The sequence below is a fragment of the Callithrix jacchus genome, chromosome 14 (genome assembly GCF_049354715.1).
Source record: "Callithrix jacchus isolate 240 chromosome 14, calJac240_pri, whole genome shotgun sequence".
NCBI classification, from domain to species: domain Eukaryota; kingdom Metazoa; phylum Chordata; class Mammalia; order Primates; family Cebidae; genus Callithrix; species Callithrix jacchus.
Genome location: NC_133515.1, coordinates 62,644,774 through 62,651,061, shown reverse-complemented (window position 1 = coordinate 62,651,061; position 6,288 = coordinate 62,644,774).

Genomic DNA, 6,288 nt, shown 5'->3' with positions numbered 1-6,288 from the left:
GAAGTCTCCAGCCAAGGCCTAGCAATAAGACAAGGACCTCAGTCAAACAACCACATGGAACAAATCAACCAGAAAGAGGAGGTTGATTCTCTGCACACTGTATTCTTCTGCACACCGTTACATCAGCTAGTCAGACAATTATCATTCAGACTTAATCTGAACGATAACTCTGGAAAGAATATTACTGGATATTCTTGAGGTTATCTTTTGCTGTCTCATCAAGCTATCTAACATTTATTGTATACCAAAACATTCTCACTATATTCATCAAACCTACTCCATGTGATTTTAATTCCATTAATTTCTCAAGAAATAATATTTATAACAGTATTTTTTGGAAATGATGCCATACAGTATCATTTCCTCAGAGGTAAGGCCTCTGATGAAAATTGAATCCCCAGCTAGCTAAAACATTGATTACAGCCTTAAGAGTTCTGAGAGAGAAAGAACTGTTTCCAACTAAGATGTGTCTAAATTCCTAACTTATGGAGACTGTAAGATAATAAATATATGTTGCTTTTACTTCTGTATTTGTGGTGGTGTGCAGCAGTAGAAACTAATATAGGTAGCATAGTTTGTTTTCTTTTGTCTTTTACATTTTTCCTAACAAGCAAGCAATATTTTAAGTATTTCAAGCTAATTAACATCTTATGCCCTGGAAATACACTTTGCATATCAGGAAATATAGCAGGCAATGACAAAAGCCAGCTGACAAAATTAGAACATATTCTATAGATTTCTTCCTAGGTACCATGTGTACTGTTTATTGTTCTTATTTGCCACTTTATTTAAGAATATTTTCTGAGAACCTGTGATGTATCAAGTGGTAAGCAGGGAATTGAGGGAAAAACATTGGAAGTCATGATCATTTTTCTCAAGAATCTTAAAGTTCAATAGAAAAAGATAGAAAAATTAACCAGGATTGCAGAAAGACTTGCAGATTAGCTTGAGAAACTCTTTATCAGCCTACATCATTCGATGAAAGTAAACACTCAAAAGATTAAGTATTTTAAAAGAGAAAATAATCCTACTTTTTTGTATTAGAGAAATTACATAGAAATATGAAATTGATCCATCATCCCATCTCCCAACTCTTCTTTTCAATGTCTCACATCCTCAAAAATCTGAGATTACCCTCTCAGGATCAGTATAAATGGTGATTGCTGTTAACTATTTATCTTCATTTATAACTAGGCTACTGAATGCATTTAAGTGTCTGGACTGTTCTCACAGGAAATAGTTTTGGAGATAGAGATGTATCTTAAAGCATCACATGAGCACCCTCAGAAGGCCCACACACAGGAAAAGGCCAAACCTTACACTGCTGCTCAGCAGAAGCAACCCTACTTCTACCTAGTTGATTCTTCTGCACACTGTTACATCAGCTAGTCAGACAATTATCGTTCAGAGTTAATCTGTATTACTGGATATTCTTGAGGCTATCTTTTGCTGTCCCATCAAGCTATCTAACATTTATTGTATACCAAAACATTCTCACTATATACACCAACCTACTCCATGTGATTTTAATTCCATTAATTTCTCAAGAAATCATATTTATAACAGTATTCTTTGGAAATGATGCCATACAGTATAAATCCACATTTTTCTCATCTCTTCGGGATGCCTAGCAGAGATGGTTAAAAAAGAAATGGAGTTATATCGGCCTGTCACTAGCCTATGAAGACATCAAATTTCAGTGAGACGGCACTTCCTTTTATAATAAGCTTTAAAGTAGATAGCTCACTTATGCAAAAGAGAAAAGAAAACTTTTCTGAGATAATATCCCACCACTCATCATGTTCAGTACTTGGCAGGTGAAAGGAATGTGGATTTTAGGACATACCTGCGCTAGTCTTGGCGGAAGCCGCAGAGAAGAAACCAGAAACACTTCATAGAGATGATATTTTAATTTAGTCATAAATGTTAAGTAGTAATTTGGAGGAGGAAAGTAGAAAATCCATGGTCTAGAAAAAGGAAAACAAACTTCCAAATATTTGGAGATTTGAGAGAGTTAATTACATTCTTAATCTTAGGAAAATATTAGGTCACTCTGACTAGAACAGCTGGTTTTTCTGGGGTAATGGTAAGATGTGAGGTAAGACACATGTTCACAGGGTCATAGCTTGTCCAAATATGTCACTCGGAACTGATGTATATATATCAGTAAACATACAGATATTCTGCATAGTAATTCAATAAGAGCTGATTTGCATATATAATCAGAGTATCTCCTGTGGGACAGTGAGAAGGAACACTGTGGAAGAAAGGAATTCCAAGTACTAAATTTAACAATCAGAATGGACAATTTTTATAGAACATGTTGACCTTTACACTAATGCCTGAATCCTAAAGAGATAAATTATAATATGAAACATGAAAAAAAAGACCTAAACTAGCCACATATAGAAAGAACAAACTCAGCATCACCGGCACTGGCGACAGTAGGATGTCATAATCCTCTTCAAGATTATGAGCCTTAAGTGGAAATATCCCAAGATGGAGGGAGAGAAGTGGAATATGTTAGATACCACTAGGGAATTAATGGGAGTATGCTCATGAGGACAAGTGAAGGGTGATTTGGGGACGCTGAGAAGTAGTAATCAGAGATAGAGCCCTATGAGAAAGCTGAGATTTAGTCAAAGAAATTCTAGTCTGTAACTGTGGCCTTGGTTGTACCTGCTAATCACTATGGCCATGGGAAACACATGCCTGATTTGGCCCACCAAATTCTTGAGAATCTCCAAGTAGTTCACATTAGCTGTGTTATATTCCAGGTAGTGGAGATTCTTCAGATGACATATAAATAATATATTCATTTGAGGTTTTTTAAATCAAAATATGAGAACTATATTAAGGAATATTAAGGTGATGAGCTAAGATTTTATGTCAAGGTCATGATGTTAATATAAATTGAAATTCTATAGAACATGGGCGAATTTATTGTAAGCACTTTTATGCCATTATTGATAATTTTTTTAGTAGTACATGTTGAACAGAATAGAAATACAGCTAGTATTCCTGTAGTAGATATAACAGGTCATGTCCTTCGTCTTAGGCAAAAATGATGCATTTCCTCAAGACTGACATTGCTTATTGAATTATATGATTCAGGCTTTCAGTCTACCCATACCACCAGTCATCTAAGTTGCATACAAAATTACAGATTTCTGGTTCACAAATCAGTCTGAGTGAATTAGACGTGCTGGATTTAATTTCAGAAAATCTTATTTTAAACAATCTCCTCAAGGAATTTTTTTAAAGAGCATTAAGTTTCAAACAATAGTGCAAAGCTAAAAATTCCATGCAAGTTAGAAAGTAAATGTCATGTCTATCAGGTTTACTATTATTCATAAATACTAGCATATGCTACCTATTCAATCATATATTTGTTCAGGGAATTTGTACAATTAATAGAACAAGAAAAGTAAGTGACATCTTTTTATCCTGACTATTTTTAAATGTGCAGAGTATGGCTTGAAAGACCTGCAGATATACAAATACAGAAATTCACTTCTTCATACCAATTTTGTCCTTTTCAAGGCCACTGCTATTTCCTCCTAGTTGGAAAAACTTTGAAATGGCAACAAGATAATGTTGGCTTTTAGAAAGTTGGCAAAACGTAAAATGGAACAGTTTTTGGTGAGTGAGTTTGTGAGAAAATCATTCTTTTTTACATGGATATTCCAAAGGGCAATCTGGAAATATTAATAAAAAGTGAAAAAATTCATATCCTTTGAATTACTTATTCCACTTGTGGAAATTAGACATCATTGAACAACTATTTAAATGTATAGATACAAGGATTTCCAGTGCATTATTGCTTATAATAGGAACAAAATCAGAAATAACCCAAATTTCTAATAAGGGTGTATTGGATAAATAGATAATGATACATTCATAATTCTGGAAAGTTTAGAGTTATTACAAAAATAACAGATTGTATTGTTTATTGATATATAATAGCTATTTATCTTTTGGTAAAAATGTTGCTGAATAGTGTATATAGCATAACACAATATACAAAATACGTATTTTAAATGTGAATGATCTTTATAGAAAATACCTGGAAGCCTATGATAAAACTGTTAATAACAGTTATTTCTGTGGAATGCTACTGGTAGTGAGCAAGATGGGTACATTTACATTTTACTACTTTTATAATTATTTGCTTTTTTATCTTCAGGCATATATAACATTTTTTTTTTTTGAGACAGAGTCTCACTCTGTCACCCAGTTTGGAGTGCAGTGGCATGATCTCAGCTCACTGCAGTCTTTACCTCCCTGGTTGAAGCAATTATCCTGTCTAGCCTCCTGAGTTACTGGGATTACAGGTGCATGTCACCACACCCAGCTAATTGTTTTGCATTTTTGGTAGAGATGGGTTTCATCATATTGGCCAGGCTGGTGTGGAACTCTTGACCTCAGGTGACCTGCCCAACTAGCTTCCCAAAGTGCTGGGATTACAAACGTGAGCCACCATGCCTGGCTCAGGCATATATCTTTTATAATAGCAAATCAATACACTCATTTTGATGATGAATACCAATATGAACAGAAACCCCAACATTTTACCATAGATAGCTTTCAGATGTGGAAAGAGATTTATAATTACATATTTATAATATAATTTATATTTATATATATATTCACGTTCTTAGATATAGGAAAAAATGCTGGGTTTTTTTTTACCTTACCTTTTCCATAATAGTATAGAAGTAATTATAAATATATATTTATAAATTTATATATATAAATATATATCATATATAATTATATAATACATATATACACATATAATATCTATAATATATACACATATCATACACATATAATATCTCTAAAATATATATAATATATTGTATATAATATCTATAAAATATATATAATAATATAATATCTATAATTTTATAGATATTATATATAATAATATAAATATATTATATATATGTTATATTGTATAAATATATAATATATATTATAATATATATTTATATATAATATAAATTTATATATATAATATAATTTATAATATATTTATATTTATAATTACTTCCATAATATGAAAAAGGTAAGGTAAAAAACTCAGCATTTTTTCCTATATCTAAGATATAAGTATGTGAATATATGTGGTGGTATAAAAAAACTATTGATAAACATATACAAAATATTAATAACAATTTTTGGGATAATGGGATGCTGGTAATTTTCAGCTTGTTTATATTGCTTTTGATTCCTAACTCTATGAAGATAAATTAATGGGACATTTTTGTTTTGTTTTAAATAATCGACTTAAGGCATTTGTATATTTATAATATTCTTCACTTCTAAATTAATACTCCATTTTCCTAAGGACAAAAATTTCAGGTGCTGTTCTATTTTAAAACTCCAGCTATAGTTAGATGAATATGAAATTTACTTCAATTAACACTTAAACTATTAATTGAAATCCAGTTAAATTTACTTATTTTTAGTAATTGAATACATTTTATATAATTTCTAAACTAAATTAATGTTAACCAGAAGTGCATAACGTTTTCTATTACTCCTTTAACATTATTTGTCAATTAGATTTATTTCTGTCATAATCATTAAAAGTTAATGCATTTTAGTATTCTAATAGGATTTTGTTTTCAGCCAATGCTGAAATGCACAATTGATTTTCTCACTGGTTTTCTCATCATTCAATGGGTCAAATAGTTAACTAGAGTAGAATCACTCTTAATTGCTATCATCTGTCAGTAGTTAACACCCCCAAATTTTCCAAGGCTACTGTCAGATTATTGAATTAAAAGAGCATACCGGTGACTAATCAATTACTGTTTAAGCAGTCATCAAATATTCTAAGATAAGAAGAAGCAAGTAAGTTAGGAATCAAAATTAAAAAGAAGCACTATACGTTATTGCTCATATAAATTTTCATAGAGTTAACACTTAGAATACAAGCATTCCATTAGTGATATAAAGTAAGCATAGATCATACTAATTTTAATTAGAGTATTATTGGTCTTCTAATATACATATAATTATTGTATTTTCTGTATCAAAAATATTTATGCACGTAAAAAAATCAATTTTCATTAGTTGTTTCACAAAAGCATTCATGAAAAATATTTAGGCAATGTTTTAGAACCTTGCCAAAATGTGGGGCTGGCTCTTCAGTACCGTACTTTGAATCCTTTAACTCCAAAGATATGCAACTTTTGAGAACTAAAAGAAGACTAATAAAAGGTTTTCTCCTGTCTAGTTTTGGGTTTTCGAAGACACTGTCTCAACAGCACAGTATTC